This window comes from Pholcus phalangioides, unplaced genomic scaffold (genome assembly GCF_987345545.1).
Source record: "Pholcus phalangioides strain wild (caught in Gottingen) unplaced genomic scaffold, Ppha-v1.0 ptg000003l_1, whole genome shotgun sequence".
NCBI classification, from domain to species: Eukaryota; Metazoa; Arthropoda; class Arachnida; order Araneae; family Pholcidae; genus Pholcus; species Pholcus phalangioides.
Window position 1 is genome coordinate 41,923,784 of NW_028301596.1, and position 15,106 is coordinate 41,938,889.

Consider the following 15,106-nt stretch of genomic DNA (forward strand, 5'->3'; position numbering starts at 1 on the left):
TCTTAGGGCGATAATTGAATTTATTCCTGCCTCCTTTTCTCTCTCTCTCTCTCTCTCTCCCTTCGTGGTGGTGTATACCCTCCATTCTCACCGATTCCCAGCTCCACACTTTACTAGTCCGAATACTCTCATCAAAACCCACCCTTCTCTTACACATACGCTGCCACCCTTTCCTAAACGGTCCAAACCACCTAGACGGCCCAATCTTTTCTCTCCCCTTGCACATTGCATCTGCACTTTTTCTCTTGTTTTTCCGACTGCAACAGCCTCCTCATTCCACGGTGTCCTTGTAGATGCTGCACACATTCTTCTGCTCCTCACCCGTAACCCAAACGAGGAGCGATTTTTCCCAACTTTTCTCCCACACATCTCCTGGTTTTACTCTTTTATTTTTAGTTGTTGTTCTTTTTTTTTTTCTCTTTGGTTATCCTAAATTTCCGATGCCCTCGTGGAACACACGCTGAATGTGTTGTAGCGGGAGGATGGATATTTCTCTCATGGAAATCAGGTCGTGATTAAGAACACCTACAAGTCCTGTCTTGGAAAAGTTGCTTTTGTGTAAAACGTGTGTGTTCCTACTCCTCCTGGAAATAAATAAATAGAAGTGTGAATTGGGTTGTGTTTTTTTTTTCTCTACCCTTCTGATGTTAAGCGAAAGAGTGAGGAAGAGAAGAAGACATGCCTCGTTGGATCCTTTAAGATATTTGCGTTTATTTTTCTTTCTTAAAGGTACAAGACAATCCTTCTTATACTAGGACTTTGATTCCCCCTTTGCCGTACAATCGCATTTAAATTCAGATCCCGTCTGTTTATTTGCTAAAAGACATTGGAAAAAGAATTGAATGGAAGGTTCACGATAGTTGTTAAGACTATCGGGGATTCGGGATTGGATGAATTTTAAAACTTACCTCCCTTCCTACGACCTGAGTTTGAATTCATGTGCTGTTCCGAATACTGAGAATTTCGCAATAGCCGTGAGCTCAACTAAAGTAGAACGTATTCATTTTATACTTTGGAATTTTCCATTTGGAAAAAACTTCTCGTTCTTTTCCCGATTGATTCTTTCATTTAAAAGAGCGTATCTTCTTATTTCTCTTCTAGTAGTTGTTTCTTGAACTTAATTTTTTTTATTATTATTCAAATACGTCTTCGTTCTCCTAAATATTATTTGACAATTCTGATGATGTATAAAGTATCTGATCAATGGCTTTGATATAAGAGCAAGTCGAGATGTATAGTTTTTCTCGCTGGGCTAATTAGATTCTAGGAGGCACTCCGTTCCAATGTCGAAATTAATTTTGAAGATCGAAGACAAAGTTGTCTCTAGAAAGGGTATGTCAACATGAGTTATGATACTTTTAAACTCATATTGGGAAAATCGATATTCTCTCAGGCTATGCGGCAGCAAATTCGGCGCCGTATTCCACAAACTCCAAAATTTGGTTTCTCATCTGGTGCAGAGATGCGGATTATATCTTGTCAATGGTAATTACATGAACTTTAATAAAATGTTAAAAAATATTGTTTTTTGAGTTTTGTAGTAAGCGTATACAGTCGGCCCACGCTGAGTCGGATATCAACGATTCCAGCACAAAATATCCGATTATGTAGGGAACAATATAATTGCCTAAGTGTTAGTATTGTAGTAATTGTATATTGAAAAGTGATGGAAGATGAATATTAATAAATCTTCTCGAATACCAAAATTATATTTAATTACGATGATCACAGTACCTAAGATTTTTACTTTTCATTAGGAAAGTTAGCGGCCTCTATTGGCTCAACAGACAACAACAAAAAAAATAATTAAATGCATGTATTGAAGACAACTTGAATAGTTGGAGGCTAGTACCTACTGTCAAATACATTTATCTTAAGTTTTTTAAATATTTTTTTATTAATTTCACATGTTTCATTCATTAAAAAGACTATGCGTATACTGGTCGATGTATATTAACTGCCATCTCAGTCGCTGGGTAGCGACGAGAAAAATTAAATTCTGTCAATATCAAGATTTCTTGTACAGGATATATACAGTATAACATGCAGTGATATCTCTACTTTCAGACATTGCGGGTCAAAATGATAAATTTTCACGAAGCTTCAGCGTCACCAAGTCACACTGTGGTATCCAGATGGGCCGGAATGCCGAGAAATTCAAGAGAGGCAACACCTCTATTATAAAAATTAGCTGAATACTTACTGTGACCATTGTACCATTATTAAACTTCACTTTTTCTGGCATGGCGGGAACGGACCAGATCCCCTCCCCCCAGCATTCAAAAAGCTGGTTTCTCTTGAGGTTAACGACATGCCGGCTAATGCGGGTATGCAGCATATATTCTAGAATTAATCTTCCATTAAGTTTGAATTTTCATCAAAATTGTGAAATTATTTATTCACTAAATGTGTGAATTTTCATTAAAACAGTGAAACTATCTTTTCACAAAATATACAAAAAAAGTTTTTAAATCGAATTTATTGAATTGAAATCTTTTTTTTTTCATGGAAATCGATTTCATTAAGTCTGAAATGACTTTTTCATTAAACATGAATAACTGTTGATTCTGAAATTAAGAATTCATTTTAGGGATTTCTATGCAGGGTCGTCTCAACCATCGGCGTCGAAATTTTTATAGACCTGTGCGTGTTCAGATTAAGATTTTATGAAGAAAAAAATTTATGAATTAAAAAAATATTAATTCTTTCATGAATTAATACGCGAGCACAAAATTGCTCTACAAAAGCTTGGCTCCAACGCGAATGGTCTCAACATCATTGGCCCTCAGGCAACGTTTTTTTCTTGGACCTCATAATTAGTTGGAAGTAATAACTTGCATATTTCCTTACTTACTCTCTAGAGACAGGTCTCATCACGTAGGCTTTCTGTGGACGTGAGGCTCACGGGTTATGCGATAAAATGGTGCGGGTTCCATGGGCGATTCCACTGCATTTTGAAAATACACACCTTTTTCCTCCATCATATTTTAATTAAAATGTTTATTTTTTCACAAACGTTTTTCTTAAGGTTCTCTTAATCAACTATCATGATCGTCGTTACACTTGATTTTCACCCGCGGCCCCTCTGGAATACCCCAATGGAACTATATGTCCTAGTTTAAGAGCCCCTACTCCGATGACTCCCCACAAGAGGGCTATTTGATTTCGAAGGGACGGGGGGGGGGGGCAATTTGAGAAAGTTTTTCTATTAAGGCTTGAAACTCCCAAAATGTTTATATCATTTCAAATTTATACTTTTTAAACAATTTCTTGAAGATTTTTTTCCATTTTTCGTTCTCAGTGTTTTCTTCGGAAGGGGTTTGACCAGGGGGTTCTCAACGTTTTCTTTTCCACAGGCAATTTCTGCCAATAAGGTAAAGTCCCCCCCCCCCCATAAGATAAAGAACCCCCATGGCAATAAAATGAAGACAAATGAAGGCCACGCACCCCTTTACAAAATAGTACTCTGCATATAACATTATAAAAAAAATTAGTTGATTGTTATCTCATCCAAGCTCACGAACCCTCTCAAGTATCTGCGAGGACCACTGGTTGAGAACCCCCTGCTTTGGACAAAGTAAATGACCTTTTTGGTTCTCTCAATGTGAATAGAAGTTTATTTGCTGAATGAGAATTACAAGTAATGGGAGAAAAAGACAGGACAAGGTAAGAGCGGGGGGGGGGGGCAAAGTTCCTAGGTTGCAAAATTTAAGAATGCAAAGAAAAATAAGGGTTTTTAGGCAAAAAAAATATATGAATTAACGTCCTAGGTTATGGCAAGACGGGGGGCATGAGAATTTCAGAGATGCTTTGGTGGGGCCTAAATAGGTAAGGAACCACTCACCGCCCTACTCTAGCCAAGAGATTTCAATGTATGCCAGGACTCGATATAGAAACAAAAATATCCTAATAAAACTGAAAATTGACGCTAAAATCATACGTTCCAGAACACGAAAATTTCAAAGATGTTCTTCAATACTCTACTTGTTATCATCCTATTCTATAAATAAAAGTGGAAAGATCCTAGAAAATGTCACGAAGCACACACACACACATGCTTGTTACTTTTCACCCACATAACCACCATCAAAAAGATGATGATCAATACCCGATTTCCCAATAAAAATTCAGGATTATGGGGATGGCGGGGGGAAAAAAAGGAATCTCCCCATATATGTACGTGTACGGTGTACGTATATATCTTATACATCTTTCTGTAAAATTGCGGTAAGAGAGTGGGGGGGGGGGGGTTGTGGGAGAGAAATTTTTCAACCATTTTCCGGCATCGAACAGCTTAGCTCGGGAAGGGAACATCCAATAAACCGAAAAATAATAACACTACTTCAAGAAAAGCCTTTGCTTGACATCTAATCAATATTATACCGAAAACCTCTCCTTATACAACTACTACTACTACCATATCGTCCCGTTTTTGTTTTTTTTCTTTGTCCCTTAAAAGTAGGAGAAATTTAAAGCCACTTTAGTAGACGCGCGTGACGTCAGAACTAGCTGACATAGATACTATGTTCTTTTTAACTGTGGTCACGGACGTACACACTAAAACTATGACATTTTTTTTTTTTTTAGATATATTGGTAGATGAGAGAAAGTATGAAGGGCGTCCATTCAATAATGCTTAAGGGTTAGGAAAGAAATAAAATAAAGTAGAATGACGAAAATACCGGACGTACTAAAGGAAAAGAAAAAGTCCATTTTTGTGAAAAGGATCTACTCGACCGTGAACCACTATGAAACTAGTGAAAAAGAAAAAAAATATATATATATATGTATGAAAGAAAGAGATAAATGAAAAAAAAGGAGATAAATGAAAAAAAAAATGAAAGAAACACGTGAAACCTAGAGTGAGTGAGTGCTATACGACTCAAAGAAAAAACAGATGTCTTCTACATTTTCCTTTTACACTTCCGCCTTTTTTTCCCCTATTTTTATATATTTTTCCCTTTTTTTTCCGGGATTTTTTCTTCTTGCCGATCTTTCCTTTATCTGAAAAGAAAGAAGAAAAAAGTTTTTTTTCTTTCTTTTTTTTCGCCCTTTCCTTTAAATGAATTTCTTTTCCCAGTGGAGCGAAAATCGCAATAAGAGCTCGAGAAAAGAGGGAAAATTGGGATAAAAGAGAGGGGAAAAATATAAAAGGAATTTGGAAGAAGAAATGAAAAAAAAAAATATATATATATATATAAAAGGTGTATGTATGAATGAATGAATAGAATGAAAGGTCCTTTTCTGTATCGATTATTTCCAAATTAATCAGGGAACAGCGCAATGTCATTCCGTTTAGGAATATCGTAACTGATATATGCGTTTTTAAATGAAATTTTTCGTATTTTTTTTTTAAATTCAATTTTTATTTCTCGTAGGTTATTTTCTGATTTGCGAATTCATGTCGTTGATGTTGTATCGCCTACGCGTGAAGAAAAGATGGTCATTTTATTTGTATCATTGTGTTTCCATTGAAATGCTATTTCTTTGGAATAATTTTTGAAATCAAATTGAGAAACCTTTCAAATGATTTTACATTTTTTTTTTAATTTAATATTTATTTCATATATGCTTCCCTACGAAAATTTTATGCAGTTTTTTTGATCAATAGGTTTTTTTAAAAATGTTTTCTCAATTTTCATTGGATTTTTAACACATTTTAATTGAGTAATCTAAAATTTTTAATTGAATAATCTAAAATTTTTAATTGAGTAATAGAAAATGTTTAATTGGATAATCAGTGATGATAACCTTAATTCAAGACTTAACTTGAATAAAACTAAAAATTTAGTTGGAACTTTTAAGTATTTTTATATATAACTACACTGCTGGCCACCCAAATTGCAACACCAAGAAAGACAAGAGATATCGCAACAATATTTATTTTGTAGATAACATGTTGACCAAGCATCAAATGATTAAATTTATAGACTTCTGTGAAGTGTGGTTCCTGCCAAAATCAGTAGCCAGATTAGCCGCTATTGTTGGAGATCACCGCTGCCACACGCCTCGGCATTGATTCAAAGAGACTTTGGATGTGTTCTTGGGGTACAGCAGACCAAGCAGCTTCCACGCGTTGCCAAAGTTGATCTGGTGTGGCAGCTGGGGATGTAATCTGGGTCAATCGTTGAGCAATCATGGACCACATGTTTTTTATCGGCGAAAGATCCGGAGAGCGAGCTGGGGAGGGAAGCAATTCAATCTGGCGATTGACGAAGAACCTTTGGACAATGCGTGCCACGTGTGGTCGCGCATTATCCTGTTGAAATATGGCTGAGGGAAAGCCCTGAAGGTAAGGAAGGACAACTGGCTCCAACACCTCGGAGATGTAGCGCTGGCTTTTTAAAGTACCGGCAATGCGTACTAAAGGAGTGCGAGAGTGATATCCAATACCGCCCCATACCATAATACCCGGTGCAGGATCAGTGTGGCGGTGCATAACGAAGCTGTTCAGCATCCTCTCTCCACGGTGTCTCCAGACTCGAATCCGACCATCGTGGTGTTGCAGACAGAAGCGTGACTCGTCAGTAAAGACAATTTCATTCCATTGTGCCGTCCACATCCTTCTTTCATCGCACCATTGGCGGCGGAGACGTCTGTGGTTCTGCGTCAAGGGTAGACGAAGCAATGGACGTCTTGCGGACAGACCACTCTGCTGTAAACGGCGTCGAATGGTACGCGCAGACACTGGATGATGCGGTACAGACTGAATGTGCTGTGCTATGGTTCGTGATGTGGCTGAGCGATCCGTCACTGCCATACGCACAATACGCCTGCCATCACGTGAAGTGGTGCACTGAGGTGGATGCGATCGAACACGTCGGTCCGTCGTACCCTCCTGCATCCAACGATCACATATCCGCATCACAGTTGTTTGGTTTCGTCCAACACGACTACCGATTTCCCTGAAAGATAATCCACAATATCGATAGGCCACTATCCTTCCTCTGTCGAACTCGGATACTTGATCAAAAGATGATCGCTGTTTTCTACGAGGCATAACTGATCGTTTTTTTGAAAAAACCACAAGAAAAACACAATTGCCGTACTTCAAATCGTCGAAATCTCCAAGCCTTAAATAGCGCTTTGAAGTGGCGCCACAGGCGCGCGTGACGTGCGTCTGCGCTGAAATTCTAATCATTTGCATATCTCACCTCCGCTAATGCATGTTGTAAATTTCATATTATTTGCATGCTTCCTTCAGGGTGTTGCATTTACGGTGGCCAGCAGTGTACTTATTTCAACAATTTTTTCTACATATTTTTGTCAATTTTTTAAACTTTTTATGGAAACTTCACATTTTATATCGTTTTTTAACACGTTTATCGAATATTCAGAAAGGCTTTTTCAAATATTCAACAAATATTTTTATCGTTCATTCAAACAATTTTATTTAAATTCGTTATTAACGAACATCATCGTATTAACGAATATTTATTAACTTTTATCAAGTTCCTTTCGAGTTTTTTCCCTAAGATTTTGTAGAAATTTTAACATACTAATTTTAGGTTGTATGAACTTCAATTTAAAAAAAAAAATCTATAAAATTTTTCTATATCAAAATTCCTGCTTAGGGGTCATTCAAGTATTACGTCAAAATCGGGGGGGGGGGGGGTGTTGAAGGTGGCTTACGTCATCAACCACCCTTTTTGAAGATGTGAAATATTCTAAGCTGCTGACGAAATTTTGCTTGACAAGGGGGGGGGGGTCAAATATTTCTAAAAATCTGCTTACGTAATACTTGAATAGTCCCTTATAACATTTCATCTAATTTCTAGAGAAATTCAGTAATATATTTAATTAAAAATTTAATAATCTATATTTGATTAAAATTCAATAATTCTTTAGAAATTAATATTTAAATTTAATAATTTCTTTTATTTCATCTAAATTACTTTAAATCTCTTTTCTATTTTATCTAATTTCTTCAGAAGTTTCTTGCATCTTTTCCTATTTAAAAAAAAAATTCTCTAAGACATTTACCAAATTTCAAGCATTGAAAACATAGTGCTTTTACATAAAATTTGTAAAGACACATATGCTATCGATAATGCTAAAAAATTGTTATTCAAATTTCACTAAAATTTAGATTGTAAACTGTGTTGTAATACGCACCTGATCACTATCGAATTAATGAAATCGATAAATTAATTTTTGTTAATTCACCTATAGCTACAATATAGTTCGAAAAACTGTGTTTATAATTTTCAAAAATTTCTAATTAACTTCTAAAATATGTTACTGAGGCCAGGAGCGCACTGTAAACTTTGATAAAAGATATTTTGCAAAGCTTGAAAAGAAAACCCAATAAGCTGATTGGCTGCATTCACTCGAATGTAAGCGATACGCTTATTGGTTGCACTAGTGTTTAAAAATCCCGGCCAAACACAAAAACCAATTTATTTTCTGCGTAAATAAAAAGAAAACGAAATTCTCTTTATAAAGCTTTAAATAATCATTTTTAAGCATTACTTAATAATTTTTCAGACATGGTTTTATAGCAGATGGCACCACCATCAATAAATTTAATACAAAAAAGTAAATGTGCAATTTTTTTGTATTATTGTTAAAAACAAAACAAAAAATTATAATAAAAACTGCAAGAAATGTTTCCCGTCAATGAATTCAAGTACCCACATTTCTCATTATTATTATTATTACAAAGCGGTAGGATGTCGACACCACGGCTGAAATATATATATAAAAAGAACGGAAACGCTTCAATTTAATTTTCATCATGCTAACAATATTATTATTATTTCTCTAAGTAATGATGAAATATTTTCTTGATCTAACAAACATAACGAAGCATTCATTGTTAAACCGGCATTTTGTAAGCTATCCAAAAAATTACGACCCCGTGCTGTTACAATGATTGCTCCCCGTGGATCTATTCTCCCTACCCCTGCCCCTACCAATTTTTATTTTATTTTTTCTATCAGAGATATAGCTCTCTATCTCTCTCTCTCTCTCTCTAATATCAAGTCTGGTCATTTGCATATTGACGTCACGATGTTATAGGAGAACAGCGAAGATGGGGGGCCAAGGGTGGAACGAACACACTCCCGAGGCTGAAATTTACCCACGGTGCCCATTAAGCTCTTCGTGCCGATAAATATCTCTTGGGAATGGTTGAGAGAAGGTTGAAGTGGCCGCCGAAGCAATCGAAATTTTTTTTTTTCTCCTATGTATAGGGAATAGGAAGGGAAAAAAATTGCATATATGGATACACATAGTTAAAATAAAAGAAATAATTCCACTTTCACTGAATTATTATACTACGATTTCTCTGTCAGGTGATTAATCACGAACGTTACTGTGAAATGCTATTTTTTTTTGCATTGATATTATGAGTATGCATTATCTTCGCTTATCATTACTATAGATATTCTTGCTTAGGTTTTTTTTTTTATGTGTGTGTGAAATAAAAGAAATAAAAAAGCAAATAAAATTAATGTTATTGATTGTTAGATTGCTCTTCCACGTGTTTGTGCAGATTGTATTACCTTTTTATTACGATACAGTTCTATCATCATACCTGAGGGTTCGGTAGTTATTTTTATACGCGCGTATGTAGGTTTATCCCATACGCGTAGCTTTGCATAGATCCAAAGCATTTTCAAAACTCGTATTGCTTATATTTCTGATAATTTTATAATTTCATGCGTATGGTCTAAAAAAAATGGTAGGAAAATGTATGGCATACTACTTACATATTTTTGTACTTTAATTTAGGTACTAACTTATGGATTATTCATTAAGTATTATTATGTATAATCTTTTTTATCTTAACAATCAGTTTGTAGCTTCCAGTAATCTTAACCCTTATTTGACCAAGCATTGAAAGAATCAAATTTTTTAAATGAAATTATCGTTTGATTTTTCATGAAATTATCATTTTATGAATATGCAGTTTGATTTCGTTCACTTTAAGCGATATTGATGCAATAGCATAGCTCTAGTCCTAGTTTAGCTATATAAAAGTAAGCTAAATAAGTGCTTTATTAATGCGATGCGACCAATAGAAATAATTGTTGGGCAAATAGGATGGTCAGCTCTAGATGTCAGAAATATTCCAATAATATATGACCAGAAATTTTTGTGAGAGTATTTTTATGCGAATTATATTACATTGTCTCCCAAAAAAATACGCGTTATTGACTGGATCTTCCAACGACAACTGACACACATGGGAGAACCGAAAAATCTGTATTTCTGCGGTTTTATACGCCTGAAACGGAACACAAATACGCTTGTATTTCGTCACTTTATTGCATTTATGTTTATTTTTATGAGAGCATTGTTTAATGCATTTATTTTAAAAAAAATGAGTTTATGGTATCGACTGGGTTGAAAACGTCATTTTGGAAGAAAATGTAGATTTTTATTTATTTTTTTATCAAAACCCTATCATTTGTGATTCCAAAACAGGCCTTGTTTTGATTATATGCCGCTTAGGACTCACGTTACATCCACTCTAGTGTCGTGATTTTGCATACAGGTAATACGAGAATAAAAACTTAGAACGTGTTTTACGAAAGAATGATATTCTTGGCATTTTACTTGAGTTTGTGACATGATTTCTAAAAATTTATTCATTGCATCATTACAAAATTTTATTATGATATTTTACTATGTATTGTTGAGGTAATGAACTGAAATCTAAGGTTTATCACATACATTTTTTGAATTACAGTGTTTTGTAGACGAAATGTAGGATGAAATATCAATAACGTACAATAACGTATTTGAGTGTAATTTATGGGCGTATCATGCAATCCTTTACATTTTGGTTCATAAACTAGACCATTACTGTCTAAATGTACAGTGAAAATTACAAAACATTTCATTAACAATAGATTTTACAATCGTGTTTCGAATATTACGTGAATTTTGCCCAGAATTTGACATATAAAAGTGACTCTGTCATAGAAAATGACATAGGTAGACCAAATTCTGTTACTGTTTTCACCATTTGGAGGCACTTTCTATCAAAAAATTTTATTAAAGTTCACTCCAGCACCATTTTATAGAATAGACCTTCGAACGTAGCCGGATACCTTAAAGAGACAATCAGTGGATAACAACGGATTAAACAGAGCTGAAAATCCCAATCCGAAGACAGACACTTATTACGAATACGAAGCCCCCACCCCCCAATAGCTTTAGTCAAATATTACATCAATATTTTAAACCTGCTGATTTTTTTTTACTTGATTTCTGAACTTTTGAACATTCTTCAGAAACACCACAAACATCAGAAGCAAGAATATTAAAATTCTCATTTTAATCGAGTTTCATTCTTTGAAGTTTAAAGAAATTGACCACATTATATTACTATTTACTGATACTATCTATCACATCCGATTTTCTTTGATAAGCGATGTCGTTATAACCGAATAAACCGTAAATCTTCGGAAATATTAGCAGATAAATTTCAAAATCAACATTTCAAACACAAAATAACGCATAAAACAAAAAATTTCCAGAAAATTCCTATTTCCCTATACAAGACTTTTCAATATTATAGACATTTTGATTTTTTTTCTTCTCTCTGACACTTCTCTGAACATATTTCAGAAATGTTTCCAATTTTTCTTTTATTTCTCTTACCACCCATCATAGTATTTCCTATGTATTTTTTTTATATATATGTATTGAAAGCGTCTTTTCCTTCTAAACTTTTCATGGAAAATATTTCTTTGATGCATTCCTCTCTATCCTCTTTTTTTTCCCCTCTCTTTCTCCTTTAACTTCAAAGCTAAAGTGCGGAAAACATCTATTTCCATGTATTTTCCGTTGAGCAGTTGGGAAACGTACCCTAAAGGCACGTGTTCTTCAACATGTAAAATAAAAAAAAATTTAAAAAAAGTGGACAAGGAATGTAAAGAAATGTATGGAGATATAAATAAAAGAATGTTGTAACATTTTATTTTCTCTTTTTTTTCCCCTCCCCCCTAGAATGTTCCATCGGTTGGACCAACACTTTAAAAAGTGAGGCATGGATATTTTCCTGTTCTCCGTCCTGGAGAAAGAGAGTTATTCAACAAAAATGTATATATATTTCTCTATACATGGGAAAAAAAATTCTTTTTTTTTCTCTCCTAAAAAACTAAACAGGATTTGGGCTTTCCTGAAAATAAGGAATATATGTGAAAAGAAAGAAAAAATTCTGTGGGACTACTTTACATGATGTTGGAGTTTCTTTCGGATTCGGTAATAATGTTGGGAAGAAAAAAAAACATTTTGTGGCCTTATACCGGAAAGAAAAGGGAATAAAAGTCTGAATTTTTAGAGTTTTAACCACGAGGTAATGTAAAAAAATGTGGATATGGTCTGTGTGGGAATATCTTTCGAATGAATGAAATTGTTTTCTTTTTCCTTAATTTTTTCTTGAAATTGTTCATTTTCAAAAATTATTGATTTTTATAATATTTGTGATTTTAATTTAACTTTTGATGTTAGACCATATGCATTCTTTGATGACAATTGTTTGTATCGGTGTGTACGTACTATCATCTCTTGAAGTTTTTCCCCATCTCTTCGGAACCATCCTGTATAGCGCTCGTCAGTATACTACACACTACTCAGAACTATATAGCACCCTTTCTAGTGGACGGATTCCACTGAAACTTGGTATATACGCTATATAGACCATGGGGAAAAAAAGATAATGTAATAAAAAAAAGCGCCACGTTTTCACCTGGTGATCAAAAATTGAACTGTCTTTTATCGCATAAATCTTTCTCCCATGGTCTCACTAGGATATCCTGAAAATTTGGCTGTGTTTCAATGAGTAGTTTTTTGAGAGAAACCATTCAGAGTACGGAAGTTTTAATTATAATCAGATCACCCTGTACATGTAATGAAGCTTGGTATTTTTTACATGAATCGTTTAATTTAAAATTAAAATAATATTAGTTTAGTTTGATTTGAAATCATAAATTAATTTAATTTTTTTGATTTGAAATTAAAAATTATATTCGTTTGTGTGTGATTTAAAAATTATGAAATCTGAATAATAGTATATTTGTGATCCTAATTTATTACAGCTAACAATATTTTCTTAAGTAGTTTTCACCACAAATACTGTTTTACTTTACTTCGACAATAGTTTCAAAATTTTTTCCCGTTGGAATTGGTCTTTTTTAAGAATGAATTTTTTGTTGAACTTTTGTATAACAATCAGTCTGCTTTCAGAATAATATCCTTTTTAATTGCCAATGAGTCTAATTTTGTATTAATAATAATTTTTTTTTCAATTATTTTTTAATCCAATTTCATTTTTATCGACGTCTAGTTTGGTGTCAAACAATTTGTGTACCTATTTTTTCTTCAAAAATATGTCTAGTTTTGATCAATAATATGTTCAGCTTCAATCACCAACATGCCTTGTGTCATCAAAAATATGTCTAGTTTAATCAACAATATGTCTGGTTTGAATCAGTAATATGTTTCCTTTCAATCAACAATATGTTTACTTTTAATCAACAATATGTTTACTTTTAATCAACAATATGTTTACTTTTAATCAACAATATGTTTACTTTTAATCAACAATATGTTTAGTTTCAATCAACAATATGTTTACTTTTAATCAACAATATGTTTAGTTTCAATCAACAATATGTTTACTTTTAATCAACAATATGTTTACTTTTAATCAACAATGTCTAGTTTCAATCAATAATATGCTTAGTTTTAATCAACAATATGCCTAGTTTTAATCAACAATATGCCTAGTTTTAATCAACAATATGACTTCTTTCAATCAACAATATGACTTCTTTCAATCAACAATATGACTTCTTTCAATCAACAATATGACTTCTTTCAATCAACAATATGCCTAGTTTCAATCAACAATACGGCTTTTTTCAATCAACAATATGGCTTTTTTCAATCAACAATAGGGCTTTTTTCAATCAACAATATGGCTTTTTTTAACATACAAACATACAATAGTTTATTAAGAGAAAAAAAAACAATATATATAAATATATAAATACAGTATTCTACTCAAGGGATCGCTTGATCCGTCCAGAGTATACAAACATAAATTATTCAATCAACAATATGGCTAGTTTCAATCAGCAATGTCTACTTTCAATCAGCAATGTCTACTTTCAATCAGCAATGTCTACTTTCAATCAGCAATGTCTACTTTCAATCAGCAATGTGTACTTTCAATCAGCAATGTCTACTTTCAATCAGCAATGTGTACTTTCAATCAGCAATGTCTACTTTCAATCAGCAATGTCTACTTTCAATCAACAATATGTCTAGTTTTCAATCAACAATATGTCTAGTTTTCAATCAGCAATATGCCTTCTTTCAATCAACAATATGCCTTCTTTCAATCAACAATATGCCTTCTTTCAATCAACAATATGCCTTCTTTCAATCAACAATATGCCTTCTTTCAATCAACAATATGCCTTCTTTCAATCAACAATATGCCTTCTTTCAAATTCGCAGATGATGTGAAGCTAATGGGGGTAATCGGAAATGAAAGCGATAGGGAGTTGCTCCAGACCAACTTAAACAAGATTGCAGCATGGGCAAATGAATGGAGCATGACGTTTAGCGTAGATAAGTGCATGGTCGCTCATTTTGGTTCGAACAACCCACGGTTCTCTTACGAGTTGAATGGTGTCACTATCCCGGATGCAACTAGAGTCACCGATTTGGGAATTCTCATTGACGAGCGACTTAAGTTTTCTGAACATTGTTCAGCGGTTGTCAAAAAATCGAATAGAATGCTTGGTCTCATTTTCAAAAAGGTCTCTTCGCGTTCTCCTAAAGTCATTCTTCCGCTTTTTCGAGGCTTAGTTCGTCCTGGACTGGAGTATGCTGTAAGGTTTTGGAGACCATACCTACAGAGGGACATAGACTTGGTTGAAGGGGTGCAGAGAAGAGCTACGCGTGTCCTTATTGGCACACAGGGCTTGAGTTATGAAGAAAGACTTCATTTTTTGAATATGTTTACATTGGATGAACGCAGGTGTCGAGGAGATATGATCGAAGTGTTCAAAATTTTCAATGGGATGGATAGGATGGACCATGAACTTTTAGTACACCGCCAATCGACTGCTTTTACAAGGGG